The sequence below is a fragment of the Pteronotus mesoamericanus genome, unplaced genomic scaffold, assembly GCF_021234165.1.
Source record: "Pteronotus mesoamericanus isolate MK-2021 breed Mesoamerican mustached bat unplaced genomic scaffold, CSHL_Meso_final contig_214, whole genome shotgun sequence".
Classification (NCBI taxonomy): Eukaryota; Metazoa; Chordata; class Mammalia; order Chiroptera; family Mormoopidae; genus Pteronotus; species Pteronotus mesoamericanus.
In genome coordinates, this window is record NW_026555089.1 from 6952039 (window position 1) to 6976496 (window position 24458).

Below are 24458 nucleotides of genomic sequence, written 5' to 3' on the forward strand. Positions count from 1 at the left end.
GATTACAACCATCTCACCACTCAGCAGTGCCCAATCCCTGCCCCCAAGCACCTGTAATGCTTCTTCTCATATCAGCCTTTGAATCACTGGTACAAAAACCTGAATGCACTAACAAAACCTAAACAAAACTTAATTCTAAATTTATGAATAATTTTATGAAGTTGGATTATCTAAGTAAAAGAGTCTTTGTAAAAACAACCTTCAAGAAGGTGAGAAATGATTTCTCTTTCCCATCCAAAAGCACCTGCCTCTCAGTGTATTGCATACCACACCAAAATTGCATATTGCACCCCAGATATTACAGCGAAATCAGGAGGAAGAGACACTGCATACGAATTTTTTTTTGTGTGTGTGATAGGGGGGTGGGTACCTTAGGAAGGTAGAAGGCAAAAAAAAAAAAAAAGAGGAGTAACAGCAGGGAGGGGAAAAAAGGAGGGAAGTAGGGTGGTGGAGGGGGAGGAAGAGTTGAAGGTGAAGGGGAATGAAGACGGGGCTGGGAGGAAGACTTGCTGAAGGAGGAAGAGATAATGAGGACCACAATCATAATAAGCAACAACGATGACAACGGAGACTCACAAGGTTGTATTGACCTAATAATTTAGCAAGCATGGGACATTAATTTCATCTACCGTTCTCACCATTATTGCAGTCCAAAGTGTTTGAAGGTTTTCAAAGCCCTGTCCCTGGGGCTGTACAAACAGGGCCCAGGCAGACTGGCTCTGGGTGATTGTCCGCATCCTTTCCTTTCCCAGGTCCAGTTTTCTCTTCTGATTCATTCTGTCATCAAGATTGGGAGGGATAAGGGTGGCCACCAGGAGAATAAAAGGTGGCATTCTGGCCACTCACTTCCAAAGAGAGCTCCTTCTCGCCTGCCATGCCGCAGTGACCAGGCCACAGCAGCTGCCTGAACCATGAAGCTGGCGATGGTCCTCATGCTGGCCCCCCTGCCCCTGTGCTGCTATGTGGGTGAGCACTGACAGGGCGCAGGCTGTGGATGAGGGTCATCGTCAGGGAGCCCGGCCAGTCCCGCTGCGCCCCAGCCTCTCGTCCAGGCCATGTCATTCCTCTGGTGTCTTCGCTGTCTGTGGGGCAGAGGGCAATGAGGAGGGCAATGTTTTAGGGCTAAATGGGAATCCCGGATCCTGAGTTTACTTTCCTAGAGCTGAGGGCTCAGACCCTCCCCACTGCCTCTCTGAGTGAGTGCATGTCCCTGTGGGGATGGAAGGAGGTGACAGCTTCCTACTCATGCCCCTCAAGGAGCTCACAGTCTGTGACTGAGCCTGATCTGCATCCTTTCATCCCAGGGTCTGGCTGCGATGTTTTGGAGAATGCGATCGATGACAGCTCTGATCCTAATGTGACTGCGAGTGAGTATATTGATGCTCTTCAAGCGTTCATAGCAGGCGAAGAGACTGCAAAGGCCTGAAGTTGCTGAAGGAATGCTTTCTCTAACACTGTGAAGAAACTCTTGAGAAGGTCAAAGTGCTGCAGGTAATTTTGGTTTCACTTTAACGGCTTTTCAGCAGCTGGACAGCAACACGCAGGCTCTAAGTGCATCGTCACTAATGCTTTTGAAGTACATGTTGGTTGTGTTTGTTTCCCATTGAACATAACTGCTGGTAAGTGTGAAAACTGTGACATCAAGGGAGCTACCGCGGTGCTGGGGCTAATTAGCAAGGGGTGATGGGAAAGGCAAAGAGGGAAAGGGTCTTAGTAGAAGCGTATCTACCCCTCAGCTGAAGAGCCCCTGGCTCTGAAGAGGCCTTCACTTATAGGAGGGAGCGGAAAAAATCCTCCTGTTCCTCAATCAAGTAGGAAGACATTTTACAGAATTTTCAAGAGTCCAGAAAGTTCCATTTCAGGAAGATACTTAACATCTTATTAACGCAACCTTCAGCGCAGTGTCAGGCAACCAAGCTTTGCTAGTGTGACTGCATTTCTTGCTGTGAATTAAAGCCCCAGAGAGACAAGTGGAAACCATGGCTCTGAGTGTGCCATGGGCGGTGGGAGAGTTGGAGACATAAATCAGTAGTTTAACCTGAGGTAGTCTTTCCATGTATAACAGGTATTGTGGAGTTTTTTGTCATACACATTCCTACGCTAATATGCCATTTGAAACATTCCAGGGTAACCACTTGGAAATACTGCCACAGCACAAAGACGAAGGTGTACATCGCTAAGAAATTCCTAAACAGGGTATGGCATGGATGAACCTTGAGGGACTGTGCGTAAAAAATAGAAGCCAGTCACAACAAGACAAAGCACATTTTGTGGAATAGCCAAACACTTAGAACCAGAGGTCGAGCAGTGATTTCCCGGGAGGGCAGGGAGGGACTTGGCAGAGGATGAGGCCCTGCAGCTGCCGGTCAGCGCAGCGAGAGGTCCTGGAGGTTGGTTGCACGGCCGACTGAAAGTTCTTCACACGATTAGCTGTGCTTTTAAAGTGGTGAAAGTGGTAACCTTTATGTTATGTGTATTTACTATGATGAAAAAATATTTACATTATTAGTCCCTTCAATTTTAGATGATGGGAATTTTCTTTATAACCTCATTTAGACAAATTACGAGGAGTGCATATCTGCACAGACTTGTTGCCCACAGGGGCCATGGGGAGGCACGGGGCTGCTGGTGCTATTTCTAAAGTGCAGGGACTTAGAGCTTCACATTTCCTCCTGTTTGGACTAGGCTACTGACATCTGAAACACAGCATGTTTGTTGGCTACATTATTTCAAAGAAGAGGAAGGGTACAGAAAAAAATCATTAAAGAGTCCAGCTGGGGACCAGGTGGGGAAGCACCAGCACCCCTTCACCTCAGTGCCTGTGTCCTGAGCCATAGAACCAAAGAGATAATTCCAACTTATCCAGCCTCAGCTTTCTGTCCATGGCTCTGGACAAATCTAGAAAAACAATGAGAAAGCATTTTTGTTTCCAGGATGTTCCTTGCTAAGAGCAATTGAGGTGTAAGTGATGTCTCTGTTTTTCTTTTCTAGGATGATATATGGTAGCTTTTGGTGTGCTCTGTATTAACTTTGCACATGGCTACAGAGAATGGTCACAAACCTACCATTCATGGATAGAAGCCACAACGTAGCTTTCTTTCTTCCCCTCTTGAGCTACAAACTGCAAAACAATGGCTGAAACCTCACATACCTTTTCATTTCAATAAAGCATCAGCAAACCTTACGCTGTGTTTTGGTTATTAAATAAAATGGAGGCTTCAGAGAGGCTCACATCACACGTACGTATGTGCACATGCACTGGCACACAATCATTCCTTACAGAACTCAAGTCATCATGAAGACCCTCCTTCCCCCTCTCCCAAGCACCTCCTCATCGGCGACAACACCAGGCCCAGGAAAAAGGACCCGGGCCCCGTACCCACACCTTACATTTTAACATTTTAGTTATTACCCCACCCCCAGCACACACACACACACACACACACACACACACACACATTTATTTATTACGAACTCATGGGCCATGTACAGTCTTGGTGCTTTGGACGCATATGCAGAAGTTTGCATTTGCTCCGTGACTGACCAAGGCCCATGGAAGAGGGGTCTGCATATCTGCAGTCGAAGTGGATGTTTTGAAGGAACAATAGAAGGCCCCGTGTTGGAGAGTCAGAAGAAGAACATGACTACAGACACAGGAATTGTCATTGTCTTGTCAGACTAGTCACCAGCCTCAAAGAGAGGAGAGGTCTCAGGACCTTGAGCAATGGCAGCTGGAAGGGACACCAGAGCAGGGGTGCAGAGCCAGAGGTCAACCCTGGGTCGGGAGGCCCAGGAATGCCCCCACCTTCTCAGACTCAGCTCTGGGACCACGTTGGCCCCACCTGCCTCAGGACATGCCCGAGCTGCCCCAGTGCAGGGAATGCGTCATTTACGTGCTCCCGTGTTTCCCGCGTGCCCCTCATCTCGTGATACAGTTGGAGAGTGCCAGTCAGAGGGCATTTGCCTGTGTTACTGGAAAGTCGCATGGACCATGTGGATTGTGCCAAGAGTACCAGTGACTGTTGGAGGGCTGGGTCATTTGGAGTGTGGCAGGAATGCTGGAGATGGGGGCAGGGAGGCACCGGCACCAGAGAGCCTGTGCCCAGTGGCAGGAGTGTAAGGGCCCCAGAAGGGGAGGTTGGTTCCCGAGAAGCAGTCCATGGCCTCATATGTCTGATCCAGGCTGTTCAGACCCACCAGGCCACCAGGGAGCAAAGCAGCTGGCAGCTCCCGCAATGAACCAGGGAATGAACATTTTTGTGAAAGAGTTCTAAGTAACGTGAGGATGATGAGAAGGTATGAAAGGCATCTTTGAGGCATAAGCCGCCCCACACAGCCCCTCCTAAGGTGCTCTGGGACGCTCACCACTGACCAGTGGAGCTCAGGCTCAGAGGAGGACACACACTCTGAGGTGGTAAAGGCAGGGAAACCGATGAGACACCAATTGGCATAGAGGGGCCATCATAGATGTCTGAATTTCCCACGAGGGAAGCCCAACATTGTCAAGACTGAAGAGTGGAAAGTATACATTCCAGCAATTCTCTGTGCTTTGTCTGCTGTTTGGGAAAAGTTTATTCCATAGAGGTTCCTCTGTGGTGTCAGAATTAATCTTAGGGGTGCTGATTGATGGTGAGTCTCTTCATCAGCACTGGGTGGAGGCTGCATGTGGACTGATGGTGAGGGTCTTCATCAGCACTGGGTGGGGGGTGCATGTGGACTGATGGTGAGGGTCTTCATCAGCACTGGGTGGGGGGTGCATGTGGACTGATGGTGAGGGTCTTCATCAGCACTGGGTGGGGGGTGCATGTGGACTGATGGTGAGGGTCTTCGTCAGCACTGGGTGGAGGCTGCATGTGGACTGATGGTGAGGGTCTTCATCAGCACTGGGTGGGGGGTGCATGTGGACTGATGGTGAGGGTCTTCATCAGCACTGGGTGGGGGGTGCATGGATAAAGAGAGTAGAGTGGTAACTCAGCTCTAGGGACACTACTTGCACATGGATCCTAGCCCTGTGTGGAGTGTGTGAGGAGCTTCCTGGAGACCATGAACACTGACCTGGTTCTTAGGGCTCCAGGTACTGACCCTTCGTGTTGAGTGAGGGACTGTGCTCACAGACAGCTGGAGAGAGTGTCCCAACCCAGTCCTCTGACTGGCTGGGGCTATGCTGTCCTCCCTACAAACATCACAATAATTGGAATCATGGAGGGCATGTTTTCTGACCATGGTAGAATCAAACAAAATGTGATAAACAGGATGATTAGAGGCAATCAACCTTTTACCTTGTGGTATAAAATAAGTATTTTTCAAGACTGCATTTGTCTATTTTTAGAGAGAGGGGAAAAAGAGGGACAGAAACATCAATATGTGATGGTAACATTGATTGGTTGCTTATTGCGTCCTGGCCTGCAAGCCAGGCATGTAGCCTGAGTGGGAATCAAACTGGTGACCTTTTGGTTGCAGGCTGGCACTCAATCCACAGAGCTACACCAGCCAGCACAATACATCACAATTTTAAAGTCTTGTTTTAATATCCCTTCATTTTCTCTTAATTTTTCTGTATTCAAATGACTCCTTCTCAACAAGGCCTTCAGTGAACATCCTTCTATCAATGAAAAATTCCTCTACAATCCATTTTTTGCATTAGTATTAAGACTTAGCATCCCAGTACTGTGTGAAAAAAATCACAGAGGGCTACAGTAATTCATGGACCATACCTTGACAACTACAACATGAGGTCCTTGCATTGGTGTGATTATATAAAACTTCTCTAAAATTAAGACTAAGGTGCATTAAAATCCAGGATAAAAATGTGCATGTTATAAACAGTATTCGTATGGCATTTCCTTAAAAAAAAACCCCACAACACAATACACCTACCATATGACCCAGCAATCATCTTTTGGGTGTCTACATGAAAAGCTCGAAGAAGTTTATTCACAGAGGTATATGCACTCCTATGTTCATTGCAGCATTATTCATGGTGCCAAGACAGGGAGACAAGCAAACCATCCTTTGGCACAGGGCTGGAAAACGAGGATGTGGCACATGCATACTACAGAAGAGTGCTGAGCCATGAGAAAAGGTGAAATCCTGCTGTTTGTGACAGCATGAGAATGTTATGCTAGGAGAAATCAGTCAGCAAAAGCCGAGCACCAGATGACTTCAAGTATATGTGGGATATCAAACTAAAACTCCCAGACACAGACAACAGGGTGGTGGTCACCAGAGGAAGGGACATGGGGAGTCGGAAAGGGTAAAGGATGCAAACGTGTGGTGATGGAAGAAGGTTTTACTTTGGGTGGTGGGCACACAATGTGCACTTGAAACCTATATGATCCAATTCACCTATGATGCTCCAGGAAATGTAATTTAAAAACATGCCTGTTATATGCACTAGTTAACAGTGCTTTGTGTCGCCACTCCCCAAGTGGCAATAAAAACAAGAAAAGGAACCAATTCTAAGCGTTGCCCCAGATCAGAGAATGCATATTCATTTCCATGAATGACTGTTTCACCTGGAAACATGAAATATGCCCAGGAAGTTCCACAAACACCACAGGAATTGTTAAGATACGAGGAGATACTTTGGAAGGTGGCTCGATACATCATCAATATGTGAAAACACAGTAACTTTTACATGCGCCGCATGACACAGAGTGGAAATTAGAGATAAAATGGAACATCACCAGAGTGATGTCAGCAAGATGGTGGACTACAAGGTCCCCACATTTGTTACTTCTCAGAAACACAGGTTTAACACTATATACAGACCAAAATTCCTCTGTGAGAGGGCAAGGTTCAAGTTCCAACGTTGCCTTTGTAACTTAGGTTACAACGTCGATACGTTGCAATACTCCAGCTGACCACCACAGTGGAGAAGAGCTGCACTGACGTGAGTACCAGAGGCACATCCCCTTCGCCTTCTACAGCGCCTCCCCACGGCAGCAGACTCAGCCCAAGAGGTCACCCCAGCGTGGGGAGTCTCCTTGGGGGAAAGTTCGCGAGCGGGGTGTGCCTGGAACATCCTCCTCATTTCTGCACCCTGCCTAAGGGATTGATTTCTCTCTCAGAGAACGCTGAGTGGTGACGTCACCCTCACAGTTCGGTGCCTGAGGGCAGCTGAATACAAAGGAAGAGGTGGGACATTGTCCGTGGGCAGCAGGGCTCTGAGGTTGCTAAACGGTGCAGAGCCTCAGCCTACTCCTCAGGAGGCCGTGAGAGGAACAGGGTGTGCAAGCGACATCCTGAGCTTTGGTTCGCTGCCCAGGGGGACGATTCTTTCTCTCTCACCTCCGCTCGAGTGCTGACGGAGCCCGCACGTTGGGACGCATTGAGAGGATCTAAGTACACGGAAATGGCAGGTGTCATGCTGCACCTGGCACTGCTCTGCGTGATTGGTAGAATCGTGAGACTTTTCCTGCAGTAGGGAGGGAGAGCATGCCTCCAACATCCTGGCCCGCGTGACAGCCTCGGACTGCGGAGGGCGCAAGACATACGGGCTCCTGCACAGAAAGGGACCGAGGGATGGCTCTAATGTCAGGTGCACATGCACAAGTCTGCAGAAGACAGCCGTAGAAAGGCTGAGAGGTTCACTCCATCTCCAATCAGGCTGACTAATAAATGGCGTTCCCTGTAGAAGACAGTCTACGAGGATGAGGGTTGGTGCCTGTTTCTTCTGATGCACAGATATTCAAGGGATCCAAAACATCAAGAAACAGGATCCCATCAAAGAAACAAAATATCTGTCTAGTGACTAAGCTCAGTGAAATGGAAACTTGTGAATAACCTGACAAAATTTTTTTAATAAACAAGAGAACACAAATGTCCAGGAAGTAAATCGGGGAAAAGATATAATGAAGTGGGAATATCAGCAAAGACAGAATGATAAAAACAATTGAATGGAAATTCTGGAGCTTAAGTATACACTAACTGAACAAAAATTCTCTTTAGGGGTTCAGACTCAAACTTTGATCAAACAGAAGAAAGAATTTGCACATTGAAAACAGGCATTTGAAAAAATAAAAAATGAAAAAGCATGGAAAAAGAATTAGGCTCTCAAAGACACCATTTTTTATTGATTTTTGGCACAGCATTGGTTAGTAATATTGCATAACATTTAGCTGCACAACATTATAATCTGATATCTGCACACTCTATTGCAAGCTCACCACCCAAAGATACTTTCCTCCTGTTACTATAATTTACCTCCATTTATGGTCTTCATCCTCCCCCCTGCCACACACACTTGTCCCCTCTGTTAACACCATTCTGTTGTCTATATCTATGAGTTTCTTTGTTATTTTGTTTTTTCAGTTTGGTACTTTCTGTTTCATATTCCACTGATGTGTGCAATGATATGATTTTTGGCTGTTTCCACTTGACCTATTTCACTCACCTTAAATACTCTCAAGATTTCATCCATGTTGTCACAAATGGCAGTATTTCTTCTTTTTAGGGCTGAGTGGTATCTCATTGCACATAGACATACTACCTTTCTTTATCAAGTCAGCTGTCAGTGAGCACTTAGGTTGTTTCCATGTCATGGTTATCGTTTACAAAATGCTGCAATAAACATAGGGGTACATATATCCTTACAAGCATTTTCACATTTTTCAGACAAATCCCCAGAAGAGGAATTACTGGGTAATATGGTAGTCTTACTCTTAATTTCTTGAGGAACCTCCATACAATTTTCCATAGTGGTTGCACACATTTAAATTCCCTGTAAAACTGTGTAAGGGTCCCCTCTCTCCACATCCTCACTGACACTTGTTACCTCTTGTGATATTGATAGTAGCCATTGTCATAAGCATGACGTGATGTCTCACGGTGGTTTTTTTAAATTTACATTTCCCTAAATGACTAGTCGTGTCTTCTGGCCACCTCTGTGTCTTCCTTGGAAAAGTGTCTATTCAGGTCCATTTCCCATTTTTTAAATCAATTTTTTCGTTGTTGCTGAGTTACATATGTTCTTTATAAATTTTGGATGCCAGTCCCTTCTTGGAATCATCATTTGCAAATATCTCCTCCCATTAGTTGGTTTTCATTTAATTTGGTTAATGGTTTCTTTTTGCCTTGCGGAAGCTTTTTAGCTTAATGTAGTCCCATTTATTGATTTTGCTTTTGTTTCCTTCTTTTTCAGGTAAAGTTCACAAAAAAAGTCTCTGAGACCAAGGTCCATAAGCTTCTTGTTTATGTTATTTTCCTTGTATTTTCTGGTTTGAAGACTTACACACAAGTCTTCAGTCCATTTGGAATAGATTTTTGTGTGTGGTAAGAGATAGTAGTCTAGTTTCATTGTTTTCTCTATGGCTGTTCACTTTTCCCAACATCATTAATGAAGAGAATTTTCTTTCTGCATGGTATATTCTTGGCTCCTTTGTCAGAAATTACTTGCCCATGTATTTGTGGGTGTAAATCTGGGCTCTCAGCTTTGTTCCCATGGTCTGTGTTTCTGTTTTTCTCCCAATAGGAGACCATTCTGATTGCTACAGCTTTATAATACAACTTGAAGTAAGGGAGTGCAATACCTCTAGCTCTGTTTCTTTTTCTCAGGATTGCTTTGGATATTCAAGGTCTTTTGCGATTCTGTAGACATAAAAATATTTTTGTACCATTTCTGTGGAAAATGCTACTGAAATTTTGATAGGAATGACATTGAATTTGTAGATTGCTTTAGATTAAGTGGGCATTTTAACAATGTTAATTCTTTTGATCCACAAACATCAGATACCTTTCCATTTCTTTGTGTCTTCTTCCATTTCTTTCAACCATGTCTTTTAGTTTTCAGTGTGCAGATCCTTCACTTCCTTTGTTCACGTTATTCCTAGGTATTTCATTCTTTTTGTTGTGATTATAAATGGGATTGTTTTCACCTCTATTTCTGATATTCTCCTGTTAGTACATAGAATTGCAACGGACGTCTACATACTGATTTTGTATCCTGCATCTTTATGGGATTTGTTTATTGTTTCTAATAGTTATTTTGTTGGAGCATTTAAGATTTTCCATATATGAAGTATAAAATATATTATCTGCAATAGTGACAGTTTTATGTCTTCCTTTCCAATTTCTTTTTCTTGCCTCAGCTCTCTGACTATGACTTCTAGGACTATGTTGAATAACAGGGGCAGGAGTGGGCACCTTTGTCTGCCTACTCGATCTTAGAGTTCCTGATCTTAGAGTAGAGACTTTCAGTTTTTCATTATTGAGTATGGTATCTGCTGAGGGTTTGTCATATGTCATCCTTCTTATGTTAAAGTACTTTCCTCCTATACCATTTTACTGCAACTTTGAAATTATAAAAGGATGCTATGTCTTGCCAAGTGTTTTCTTTTGCACCTATTGAGATGATCAAATGATTTTTTCCCCTTTTTTTCTGTTCATGTGGCATATCACATTGGTCTGTTTGTGGATGTCAAATCACCCTTGCATCCCTGAAATGAATCCCACTTGAGCGTGGTGCAGGATTCTTTTCTTGTATTGTTGTATTTGATTTGCTGAAACATGTTGAGGATTTTCGCATCTATGTACATCAGAGATACTGGCCTGTAACTTTCTTGTGTGTGTGTGTTTGTCTGTGCCTGTTATGTCCTTGCCTGGGTCGGTATCAAGGTAATTCTGGCTTCACAAAGTAAGTTAGGAAGCAGTCCCTCATTTTCAATATTTCAGAAAGTGCTGAGAGGAATAGGAATTAGATGTCTGAATACCGGGTAGAATTCACCAATGAAGCTATCTGATGCTGGACATTTATTTCAGGGGAGGGTTTTTCCATCACAGTTTTCAATTCCCTTATGAGTGATCCATCTATTTAGGTTTTGCTAACTCTTCATGACTCAGTGTTGGAAGGTTGTGTGCTTGTAAGAATTTACCCATTTCTCCTAGGATATCCAGTGTTGTCGTGCATAGCCATTCATAGTTTTCGTGTATAATCCCTCATATTTCTGTGCAGTGTGTTGTAACTTCTCTTTCATTTCTGCTTTGAGTCTTTTTCCCTTAGTGAATATGGCTAGAGATTTTTCAATTTTATTTCTCTTCTAAAAGAACAGGGTCTTCATTTTTATTAATTTTTTCTACTATATTTTGGTTCTTTATTTCTCTTGTTTCCACTCTGGTTGTTATTATTTTCCTCCTTCTACTGACTTTGGACTTAATTTGTCCTTCTTTTTTGGTTCTTTAAGTTGTAACACTACATTGTTTATTTTATGTGTTTTTGTTTCTTAACAGAGGCCTGTAATGCTATAAACTTCCCTCTTAGCACTGCTTTTGCTGCATCCCACAAATTTTGGTGTGTAATACTTTAATTTTTTCCCCTACGATTTGTCTCTAAAACCTTTTGATCTCTCCTTTTATTTCTTTTGATGCAAGAGATGTTTAGTGACATGTTGTTTAATCTCCACTTGTCTGTGTCTTTTCCAGCTTTCTCCTTGTGGTTGATTTTCAGTTTTATGTTGTTGTGGTCAGAAAATATGTTTGGTATGATTTCAGTATTCTTAAATGTAATAAGAATAGTTTTGTGGCCCACCATATGGCCTATCCTTAAGAAAGTGAACTTGAGAAGAATTTGTATTCTGTTGTTTACTGTTGGAAAGTTTTTAAAATATCGTTTAAGTCCATTTTGTCTAATGTGTCATTTAAGACAAATATTTCCTTATTGACTTCCTGCCTGGATAATCTACTCATTATTGTAAGTTGGGTTCAAGTTTCCTACTAAAATTGTACTTTTGTCAATTTCTCCCTTTAGATCTGCAAGTAATTGCTTTATATATTTTGGTGCACAGAGGTTGGGTCCATTTATGTTAATGTGTTCACCCTTCTTGATGAATTGTCCCCTTTTTCTTGATGAATTGTCCCCTTTTTCATTGTAAAATGTCCACCTCTGTCTCTTGTTTTCTTTTTTTTATTTTTATCTTGAAATCTACTTTGTCTGATGTAAGTACAGCTACACCTGTTTCGCTGGCTGCTGTTGGCTGCAGTATCATCTTCCACCCCTTTGCTTTGCACCTATGTTCATCTTCAGAGCTGAGATGTATCTCCTGAAGGCAGCATATAGTTTAGTCTTGCTTTTTAGTCGGTCCTGCTAGTGGGCACCTATTGTTGGTGATTTCAGCTTACTTATATTTAGGGTGATGGTTGACATATGAGGACTTACTACCATCATTTTATCTTTTGTTTTCTGGTTACTGTCTATCTCTACTGTTTTGTTTTTCTGTCTCCTCTTTTAGTTTTGTGGCTTTCCATGTTTTTTCTCTTCCCTCCCCCCCTTTAATTAAATGTTTCATGTCCCAGCTTTGGATTTTTCATTTGTTTTTACAATTAGGTTTATGTAAAAATGTCTTACACACACAGTAACCCTTTTTCTACTGGTTGCATTTTATCTTCATTCACCTGTGCCAGTTCAGTCTTTCCCCATCCTCCCCATTCTCTTCTTATTTCCTAAAAAAGATTTTATTTATTTTTAGAGAAAGAGAGAAGAGAAACATTGATGTGAAAGGGAAACACCAATTTGCTGTCTCTTGAATGCACCCCTACTGGGGACAAAATTCCCAACTCAGTTGTGTGCCTTGACTGAATGTCAAAACAGAGACCTTTCGCCTTGTGGGAAGATGCCCAACCCACTGAGCCACACTGGTCAGGGCTCTCTGTCCCTTTTCTGCTTTTCTTGTCACAAATGATCTCTTTTAATGTTACACTTTTGTTACCAAATTGAAGAAGTTAAAGCTTTTGATATTTTTAATGCTTTTCCCCTTTAATGCTGATGTTATAACAAAGTGTTTAACACAGTCCTGACATAGAGTCTCATTCTCCTGCATCTTTCTATTTGTCATGTTACTCAAAGTTTTGTGTGCTTTTATCTTTCTCTTTCGGGTAGAAGAGCTCTTTTAAAAATTCCTTCTCCTGAAGATTTTGTGGTGGTAAACTCCTTCAGCTTTGGTTTGTTTGAGAAAGCATTTTTTTCTCTTTCATGGTGAAAGGATAACTTTGTTGGATATCATATTTGGAGGGCAGTTTCTCTCTTTCAACATTTTGAATATTTCATTTTATTCTATTCTGCCTTGTCAGATTTCTACTGAAAAATCTGATGATAATCAAACGGGGTTTCTTTTTCAGCTTACAGTCTTTCCCTGCCCCCCCCCTTGTCTGCCTTGAGAAATCAGTCTTTGTTATTCTCTTCTGATGATTTTAATATAATGTGTCTTGGAAAGATCTTTTTGTATTGAGAGAGTTGGGTGTTCTGTTAGCTGCTTGTATTCCCATGTACGGCTCTTCCCATTGGTTTGGGAAGTTATCCTTAATTATTTCTTTGAACATGCTCTCTGTTCCCTTCTCCCTCTCTAACATTTCTAGCATACCCATTATTCTTACGGTGCTCTTTCTAATGGAATCAGATAGTTCTCAGAGAGTTCCTTCATTTTTTAAAAACTTTTTGTTTCCTCTCTCTTTCTATCAAGTCATTTTAGGTTTCTACCTTCAAGCTCGCTACTTCCATCCTCTATCTTCACTGCTCTCTTTCTAGTGCTCTGGAATGCATTTTTCATCTTAGTTATTGAGTCCCACAGCTCCAGATTTTCTGTTTATTTGGGTGTTTTTTTTTTTTTTACAGTTTCAACCTTTTTGGTAGAGCAGTCCTTTGCTAATCAATTTTATTCCTGAGTTCATTGAACTGCCAGCCTGGGGTCTTTTTGTTTTGTTTAATCTCACTGATTCTTTCACATGGCAATCTTGAATTCTCTGATATTGAAATCACTGCCTCCATGGATTTGGGTTTGTTTTCTTGAGACTTTTCAATTTTGTTCTGTGCTACCTTGTTACTTTGCTCATTCATGGTATTTGAAGGACTATTTCTATAACTGTGCATTTGAGATAATAAACTCTTCGCTTTTCTTTTTTTTCTTTCAGTTGAATGTATTGGAGTGATGTTGATTCATAACACCATGCAGGTTTCAAGTGTACAGTTCAATAAAACATCACCTGCACACTGACTGTAGCATGTGCACATCTTTCCAGGCAAAGTCTCTTTTTGTCCTCATTCCCCTCCTCTTTGTCCACCTCCACCGAGCCGCCACCCTCCTTTTCCTCTGGCTATCACCACACTGTTGTCTGTGCCCATATATTACATATATAAATATATATATTTTTGCTAATCCCTTCACATTACATTATCCAGTCCCCTACTTTCCTCCTTCTGAGAGTTGTCAGTCTGTTCCATGTATTCATGACTGTTTCTATTTTTTATCAGTTTCTTTTATTTATTAGATTCCACATATAAGTGAGATCATATGGTATTGTCTTTCTCTAATTTGCTTATTTCACTTAGCATAATAACCTCCAGGACCATCCATGCTGTCACAAAACATGAGATTCCATTCTTTTTTCTTAAAAGATTTTATTTATTTATTTTTAAAGAGAGAGGAAGAGAGGGAGGGTGAGAGGAAGAGAAACATCAATGTTCGAGAGAGACGATCAGTTGCCTCTTCTTAACCGCCAGCTGTGGATCTGCACCACTACCCAGGCCTGTGCCCTGACCGGGCATTAAACCAGTGACCTTTCGGTTTCCTGGCTGGTCCTCAATCCACTGAGCCACACCACCCAGGGCTCATTGGCCATATTTTAAAATTATATTGTATTGATTATGCTATTACAGTTGTCCTAATGTTTTCCCCTTTCCCCTCTCCACTCAGTATCCTCTACTCCCTCAGGCAATCCCCCCTGACCCATGCACAATTGTTCAAGTGCATGGGTCATGCATGTAAGTTCTTTGGCTACTCTACCTCCTATACTGTACTTTATATCCCTGTGGCTATTCTGTCACTACCTACTTGTACTGATTAATCCCCTCACCTCTTCACCCATTGTCCCTTACCCCTCTTCCATCTAGCAAACATCAAAATGCTCTCCATACCTATGATTCTGTCTGTTTTTCTTATTGGCTTAGTTTGTTTTTTAGATTTAATTGTGTTTTTTTTTTTTTACTGTTCAGATACATTTGTCTCCATTTTTTTACCACCGCTTTCCCCTGTCCCACCCACCACCACTTCCCACCCTCAATCCTTTCACACTTTGGCTTTGTCCATGGACCCTTTGCACATGTTCCTTGACTTGACCCTTTTCCTTTTTTCTCCATTACCCCCACCCACCTCCCCACTGGTTACTGTCAGTTTGTTTTTTCTTTCAATGTTCCTGGTTATACTTTTCTTGCTTGTTTGTTTTGTTGGTTAGGTTCCACTTATAGGTGAAATCATATGGTGTCTTTCACCCCCTGGCTTATTTCACTTAACATAATGCTCTCTAGTTTCACCTGTGCTGTAGTGAAGGGTAGGGGTTCCTTCTTTCTTTCTGCTGCGTTGTATTCCATTGTCTAAATGTATAATAGTTTTTTCATTCACTCATTTACTGATGGGCACTTAGGTTGCTTCCAATATTTAGCTATTGTCAGTTGTGCTGCTATGAACATTGGGGTGCATGGGTTCTTTTGAATTGGTGTCTTGGGATTCTTAGTGTATATTCCCAGCAGTGAAATTGTTGGGTCAAAGAGAAGGCAGTTCCATTTTCAGCTTTTTGAGGAAATTCTAAACTGTTTTCCACAGTGGCTGCAGCAGCCTGCATTCCCACCAACAGTGGACTAGGGTTCCCTTCTCTCTACAACCTCGCCAGCACTTGTTTGTTGATTTGTTTATGATGTCCATTCTGACCGGTGTGGAGTGGTATCTCATTGTGGTTTTAATTTGCACCTCTCTGATGGCTAGTGATGCTGAGCATTCTTTCATAAGCTCTGGCCCCTCTGTATGTCCTCTTTGGAGAAGTGTCTGCTCAGGCCTTTTGCCCCTGTATTAATTGGATTGTTTGTGTTCCTGGAGTGGAGTCATGTGAGTTCTTTCTGTATTTTGGAGATCAAGCCCCTGTCCGAGGCATCATTGGCAAATATATTTTCCCATACGATTGGTTCCCTTTGCATTTTGGTGATGTTTTCTTTAGCCATGCAGAAGCTTCTCATCTTGCAGAAGTCCCATTTGCTTGTTCTTTCCTATATGTCCCTTGCTCTAGAGAACATATCGGTGAAAATATTGCTGCGTGAGATATTCTGAGAGGTCCCTGCTTATGTTCTCCTCTAGGACTTTTATTTTAGTCTTTTATCCATCTCAAGTTTATTTTTGTGTATGGTGCAAGGCGGTGGTCGAATTTCTTTCTTTCTTTGTTTTCTTTTCTTTTCTTTCTTTCTTTCTTTCTTTCTTTCTTTCTTTCTTTCTTTCTTTCTTTCTTTCTTTCTTTCTTTCTTTCTTTCTTTCTTTCTTTCTTTCTTTCTTTCTTTCTTTCTTTCTTTCTTTCTTTCTTTCTTTCTTTCTTTCTTTCTTTCTTTCTTTCTTTCTTTCTTTCTTTCTTCTTTCTTTCTTTCTTTCTTTCTTTCTTTTCTTTTCTTTCTTTTTGCTTGTAGCTGTCCAGATCTCCCAGTACCATTTGTTGAAGAGGCTATTTTACTCTATTTTATGCTTCTGCCCCCTTTGTCAAATATTAATTGATGGTATAGACATTAGTTTATTTCTGGGCTCTCTATTCTATTCCAATGATGTATGTGTCTGTTCTTATGCCAATAACAGACTGTTTTGATTACAGTGGCCTTGTAATATAGTTTGATGTCAGGCATTGTGATCTCTCCTACTTTGTTCTTTCTCAAAATTGCTGTGGATATTCAGGGTTGTTTATGGTTCCATATAAATTTTTGAAATGTTTGTTCTGTATCTGTGAAATACATCATTGGTATTTTAATAGGGGTTGCATTGAATCTATAAATTGCTTTGAGCAGTATGGACACTTTGATGATTTTAATTCTTCCAATCCATGAAGAGTATATGCATCCATTTATTTGTGTCTTTCTTAATTTCTTTCTTCAGTGTTGTGTAGTTTTCAGAATACATGCATTTTACCTCCTTAATTAAGATTATTCCTAGGTACTTTATTTTGCTTGTTGCTAAAGCAAATGGGATTTCCCCCCTGATTTCTGATTCTGATGTTTCATTATTGGTATTCAAAAATGCCTTCAATTCTTTTTTAAAAATTTATATATTTATTATTTCAAATACATTTGTCTCTGCCTTCCCCCCACCACTTTCCCCTGCCCCCCTCACCCCGTCCCTCCCTCAATCCTTCCCCACTTTGGCTTTGTCCATGAGTCCTTGCTATATGTTCCTTGACTTGACCCTGCCCTTTCTTTTCACTGCCCAACCCTCCCTCCTTCCCTCTTGTCTCTGTTGGTTTCTTTTTTCTTTCAATGTTGCTGGTCTAATTTTCCTTGCATCTTTGTTTTGTTGGTTAGGTTCTGCTTATAGGTGAGATCATATGGTATTTGTCTTTAGCCCCCTGGCTTATTTCGCTTAGCATAATGCTCTCAAGTTCCATCCATGCCGTTGCAAAGGGTAGTAGTTCATTTTTTCTTTCTGCTGCGTAGTATTCCATTGCGTAAATGTACCATAATCTTTAGATCCAATCGTCTACTGATGGGCATTTAGGTTGCTTCCAACACTTGGCTGTTGTAAATTGTGTTGCTATGAACATTGGGGTGCATAGGTTTTTTTGAATCGGAATTTTGGGATTCTTAGGGTATAGTACCAGCAGGGGAGTCACTGGATCAAAAGGCAGTTCCAGTTTTAGCTTTTTGAGAAAATTCCACACTGCTTTCCATAATGGCTGCACCAGTTTGCATTCCCACCAACAGTGTACTGGGGTTCCCTTTTCTCCACAGCCTCTCCAGCACCTGTTGTTTGTTGATCTGTTTATGATGGCCATTCTGACTGGTGTAAGGTGGTACCTCACGGTGGTTTTGATCTGCATTTCTCTAATGGCTAGTGATGCCAAGCATCCTTTCAAATGTCTCTGGGCCCTCTGTATCTCTTCCTTGGAAAAGTGTCTGCCCAGGTTCTTTGCCCATTTTTTGATTGGATCATTTGTCTTCTTGGAGTGGAGTCATGTGAATTCTTTATATATTTTGGAGATCAAACCTCTAACTGATGTATCATTAACAAATATATTTTCCCATATGGCTTGCTCCCTTTTCATTTTGCTGATGTTTTCTTTAGCCATGCAGAAGCTTCTTATTCTGATGAGGTCCCACTTGTTTATTCTTTCCTTTATGTTCCTTGCTTTAGGAGACATATCGGTGAAAAAAATTGCTACGTGGGATATCTGAGAGTTTCCTGCCAATGTTCTCCTCTAGGACTTTGATGGTGTTGCGACTTATATTTAAGTCTTTTATCCATCTTGAGTTTATTTTTGTGTATGGTGTTAGCTGATGATCCAATTTCAATGTTTTGCATGTAGCCATCCAGCTCTCCCAACACCATTTGTTGAAGAGGTTATTATTACTCCACTTTATGCTTCTGCCCCCTTTGTCAAATATTTGTTGCCCATATAGACCTGGGTTTACTTCTGGGTTTTCTTTCTGTTCCACTGGTCTATGGGTCTGTTCTTGTGCCAGTACCAGATTGTTCTGAGTATAGTGGCTTTGTAGTAGAGTTTGATGTCCGGTATTGTGATCCCTCCTACTGTGTTTTTCTTTCTCAGAATTGCTGCAGCTATTCAGAGTCATTTATGGTTCCATATAAATTTTTGAAATGTTTGTTCTATATCTGTGAAATACATCATTGGTATTTTAATAGGGGTTGCATTGAATCTATAAATTGCTTTGGGTAGTATGGACATTTTGATGATATTAATTCTTCCAATCCATGAACACTGTATATGCTTCCATTTATTTGTGTCTTCCTTAATTTCTTTCTTCAGTGTTGTATAGTTTTCTGTGTACAGGTCTTCTACCTCCTTGGTTAAATTTATTCCTAGGTACTTTATTTTTCTTGTTGCTATATCAAATAGCATTTTTTCTTGATTTCTTCTTCTTCTATTTCATTGCTGGTGTACAAAAATGCCTTTGATTTCTGAATATTGACTGTGTATCCCACTATTTTGCCGAATTCACCTATTATGTCACGCAGTTTTCTGGTGGAGTCTATAGGGTTTTCTATGTACACTATGATGTATCTGGAAGCAAAGACAGATTTACTTTCTCCTTTCAAATTTGGATGCTTTTATTTTTCTTTTTCTTGTCTAATACTGTGGCTAGGACTTCCAGTACTATGCTGAACAGAAGTGGTGAAATGGGACATCCTTGTCTTGTTCCCGATCTTAGTGGGAAAGCTTATAGTTTTTGACCATTGAGTGTGCTGTTGGCTGTAGGTTTTTCACATATGGCTTTGATTATATTGAGGTATGCCCCCTTTACTCCCACTTTGTTGAGTGTTTTTATTATAAACGAGTGTTGTACCTTATCAAATGCTTTATGTGTCTGTTGATATTATGTTTAGGTTCATCTGATTTTTGTCTTTCCTTTTGTTTCTGTGATGCATACATTTATTGATTTGCAAATATTGAACCATCCTTGCATCCCTCGGATAAATCTCACTTGATCATGGAAGATGATCTTTTTAATGTATTGCTGGATGCGCTTTGCCAATATTTTGTTGAGGATTTTAGCGTCTTTGTTCATCAGCGATATTGGCATGTATTTTTCTTTCTTTGTCAAGTCTTTATGTTGTTTTGGGATTAGGATGATGCTGGCCTCATAAAAAGAGTTTGGGAGTCTTCCCTCTTTTTCTTTCTTTCTTTCTTTCTTTCTTTCTTTCTTTCTTTCTTTCTTTCTTTCTTTCTTTCTTTCTTTCTTTCTTTCTTTCTTTCCTCTTTCTTTTTTTGTTTTTTTCTTTTTTCTTTTCTTTTTATTAAATTTATTTACTTTTTAAATACATTTGTTTCTGCCTCCCCCCTACCTCTTTCCCTTGCCCCCTCCCTCCTTCCCTCCCTCAGCTCTTCCCCTTTGGTTTTGTCCATGAGTCCTTGCTATATGTTCCTTGACTTTCCCCTTCCCTTCCCTTTCCCTGCCCCCCCTTCCCTCTTGTCTCTGTTGATTTCTTTTCCTTTCGGTGTTGCTGGTCATATTTTCCTTGCATCTTTGCATTGTTGGTTAGGTTCCGCTTATAGGTGAGATCATATGGTATTTGTCTTTCACTCCCTGGCTTATTTCGCTTAGCATGATGCTCTCCAGTTCCATCCATGCTGTCGCAAAGCTTAGTAGTTCTTTTTTTCTTTCTGCTGCGTAGTATTCCATTGTGTATATGTACCATAATTTTTTGACCCAATCATTTACTGATGGGCATTTAGGTTGCTTCCAACACTTGGCTATTGTAAATTGTGCTGCTATGAACATTGGGGTGCATAGGTTCTTTTGTATTGGCATTTTGGTGTTCTCAGGGTATAGTCCCAGCAGGGGAATCCCTGGATCAAAAGGCAGTTCCATTTTCAGCTTTCTGAGGAAATTCCACACTACTTTCCATAGTGGCTGCACCAGTCTGCATTCCCACCAACAGTGTACTAGGGTTCCCTTTTCTCCACAGCCTCGCCAGCACCTGTTGTTTGTTGATCTGTTTATGATGGCCATTCTGACCGGTGTAGGTGGTACCTCATGGTGGTTTTGATCTGCATTTCTCTGATGGCTAGTGATGCCGAGCATCCTTTCAAATGCTTCTGGGCCCTCTGTATCTCCTCCTTAGAAAAGCATCTGCCCAGGACCTTTGCCCATTTTTTGATTGGATCGTTTGTCTTCTTGGAGTGGAGTCGAGTGAGTTCTTTATATATCTTGGAGATCAAACCTCTATCTGATGTATCATTAGCGAATATATTTTCCCATATGGCTTGCTCCCTTTTCATTTTGCTGATGTTCTCTTTCGCAGTGCAGAAGCTTCTTATCTTGATGAGGTCCCACTTGTTTATTCTTTCCTTTATGTCCCTTGCTTTAGGAGACATATCAGTGAAAAAAATTGCTGTGTGGGATATCTGAGAGTTTCCTGCCAATGTTCTCCTCTAGGACTTTGATGGTGTTGCGACTTATATTTAAGTCTTTGATCCATCTTGAGTTTATTTTTGTATATGGTGTTAGCTGATGATCCAATTTCAATGTTTTGCATGTAGCCATCCAGCTCTCCCAACACCATTTGTTGAAGAGGCTGTTATTGCTCCATTTTATGCTTCTGCCCCCTTTGTCAAATATTAGATGTCCATAGAGACCTGGGCTTATTTCTGGGCTTTCTATTCTGTTCCACTGGTCTATGGGTCTGTTCTTGTGCCAGTACCAGATTGTTTTGACTATGGTGGCTTTGTAGTAGAGTTTGATGTCCGGTATTGTGATGCCTCCTACTTTGTGTTTCTTTCTCAAAATTGCTGAGGCTATTCGGGGCCGTTTATGGTTCCATATAAATTTTTGAAATGTCTGTTCTATTTCTGTGAAATACGTCATTGGTATCTTAATAGGGATTGCGTTGAATCTATTAATTGCTTTAGGTAGTATGGACATTTTGAGGATATTAATTCTTCCAATCCATGAGCACGGTATATGCTTCCATTTATTTGTGTCTTTCTTAATTTCTTTTTTCAATGTTGTATAGTTTTCTGCATACAGATCTTTTGTGTCTTTGGTTAAATTTATGCCTAGGTACTTTATTATTTTTCTTGCTATATCGAATGGTATATTTTTTCTGATTTCTTCTTCTTCTATTGCATTGCTGGTGTACAAAAATGCCTTTGATTTCTGAATGTTGACTTTGTATCCTGCTGTTTTGCCAAATTCACTTATTAGTTTGAGGAGTTTTGTTGTAGAGTCTACAAGGTTCTCTATGTACACTATCATGTAATCTGCAAACAATGATAGTTTTACTTCCTCCTTTCCTATTTGGATGCCTTTTATCTCTTTCTCTTGTCTGACCGCTGTGGCTAGGACTTCCAATATGATGTTGAAAAGAAGTGGTGAGAGTGGACATCCTTGTCGTGTTCCCGATCTTAGTGGAAAAGCTTTCAGTTTTTGCCCGTTGAGTATGATATTACCTATAGGTTTTTCATATATGGCATTTATTACTTTGAGGAATGCCCCATTTATTCCCATTTTGCTGAGTGTTTTGATCATAAATGGGTGCTGTACCTTATCAAATGCTTTTTCTGCATCTATAGAGATGATCATGTGATTTTTGTCTTTTCTTTTATTTATGTGATGTATCACATTTACTGATTTGCGTATATTGAACCATCCCTGCATCCCTGGGATGAATCCCACTTGATCGTGGTGTATAATCTTTTTAATGTGTTGCTGGATGTGGTTTACCAATATTTTGTTGAGGATTTTAGCATCTATGTTCATCAGTGAAATTGGCCTGTAGTTTTCTTTCTTTGTAGGGTCTTTATCTGGTTTTGGGATCAGGGTGATGCTGGCCTCATAGAAGGAGTCTGGCATTCTTCCCTCCTCTTGGATTTTTTGGAATAGTCTGAGAAGGACAGGGGTTAGCTCTTCCTTAAATGTTTTGTAAAATTCTCCTGGGAAACCGTCTGGCCCTGGGCTTTTGTGTGCTGGGAGTTTCTTGATTACTGCTTCAATTTCCCCAGCTGTTATGGGTCTGTTCAAGCTTTCTGTTTCTTCCTCCTTCAGTGTTGGAAGATTATACTTTTCTAAAAATTTGTCCATTTCATCAAGATTTTCAAATTTCTTGGCATATAATTGTTCATAATATTACTGATGATCATTTCTATTTCTGTGGTATCAGTTGTTATTTCTCCTCTTTCATTTCTGATATTATTAATTTGGGTCCTCTCCTTTTTTTTTCTTGATGAGTCTGCTTAAAGGATTGTCAATTTTATTTATCTTTTCAAAGAACCAGCTTCTGGATTGGTTGATCCTCTGAATTGTTCTTTTTGTCTCTATGTCATTCAGTTCTGCTCTAATCTTGACTATTTCCTTCCTTCTACTTGCTCTGGGATTTATTTGTTGTTGTTTTTCCAGTTCTTGAAGTTGTAGTGTTCGGTCTTTTTTTTGAAATATTTCTATCTTTTTTAGGTAAGCCTGTATTGCTATGAACTTCCCTCTCAGGACTGCCTTTGCTGTGTCCCATAGATTTTGGACCGTTGTCTGTTCCTTCTCATTTGTTTCCAGAAATTTTTTGATTTCTTCTCTTATCTCATTATTGACCCATTCATTGTTTAATAGTGTACTGTTCAGTCTCCATGAGTTTGCAAGTTTTTGAAGTTTCTCTTTGAGGTTGATTTTGAGTTTCAAGGCCTTGTGGTCTGAGAAAAAGTTTGGTATTATTTCAATTTTCCTGAATTTGCTGAGGCTTGCTTTGTGTCCTATCATGTGGTCTATCTTTGGAAAACTTCCATGAGCTTTTGGAAAGAATGTGTATTTTTCTTCTTTGGGATGTAAGGTTCTATATATGTCAGTTAAGTCTCTTTGATTCAGTGGGTCATTCAGCACCACGATATGTTTATTAATGTTTTGTTTGGAAGATCTGTCCATTTTTGACAGTGGGGTGTTGAAATCCCCTACTATCAGTGTGTTGCTGTCTATATCTTTTTTGAAGTCATCCAACAATTTCCTTATAAACTTGGGGGCTCCTATATTGGGAGCATATAAGTTTACAATGTTGATGTCTTCTTGATAGATTCTTCCTTTAAGTATGATAAAGTGCCCCTCTGGGTCTCTCTTTATGGCCTTTGTTTTGAAATCTACTTTGTCTGATACAAGTATGGCAACGCCAGCCTTTTTCTCATGCCCATTTTCTTGGAATGTTATTTTCCATCCCTTTACTTTCAATCTGTGTAGGTCTCTTGCTCTGAGGTGGGTCTCTTGTAGGCAGCATATGTGTGGGTCATGTTTTATTATCCATTCAGCTACCGTGTGTCTTTTGATTGGGGCATTTAGTCCATTCACATTGAGAGATATTACTGATAGAAACTTACTTATCTTTTCTCTTTGTACCTGTGTTCCTCTCATTCTTTTCCTTCATCTGCTTAAACCAGTCCCCTTAGCATATCATGGAGTGCTGGTTTGGTAGAGATGTATTCTTTTAGCCTTTTTTTGTCTGGGAAACTCCGTATTTCTCCTTCTATTTTAATGGAGAGCCTAGCTGGGTAGAGCAGCCTTGGCTGTAGGCCCTTGCTTTTCATGGCTTGGAATATTTGGTGCCATTCCCTTCTGGCTTGTAGTGTTTCTGTTGAGAAGTCAGCCCCTAAGTGTATCAGGGCTCCCTTGTGTGTTACTTTCTCCTTCTCCCTTGCTGCCTTGAGGATTCTCTCTTTGTCTTTGACATTTGCCATTTTAATGATGATGTGTCTTGGAGTGGACCTCCTTGAGTCCCTCTTGAGTGGGGTCCTCTGTGCCTCCTGGATCCATGAGAGCCTTTCTCTCCTCAAATTAGGGAAATTTTCCATCATTACTTTTTCGAGGAGGTTCTCTATTCCTTGCTCCTCTTCTTCTCCTTCTGGTATCCTTATTATATGGATATTATTGTGTTTCAGGTTGTCCTGCATTTCCCTAAATGCCTCTTCATTCTTTTTGAGCCATTTTTTCATTTCTTGTTCTTTCTGGGAGCTTTTTT

At 41.0% G+C, this 24458-nt stretch overlaps 1 pseudogene; it reads left to right on the plus strand.

The window, feature by feature from the left end:
* Positions 1 to 911: 911 nt before the first annotated feature.
* LOC129068485 (RNA transcription, translation and transport factor protein-like) overlaps positions 912 to 24458 on the plus strand; it is a 37116-nt pseudogene continuing 13569 nt past the window's right edge.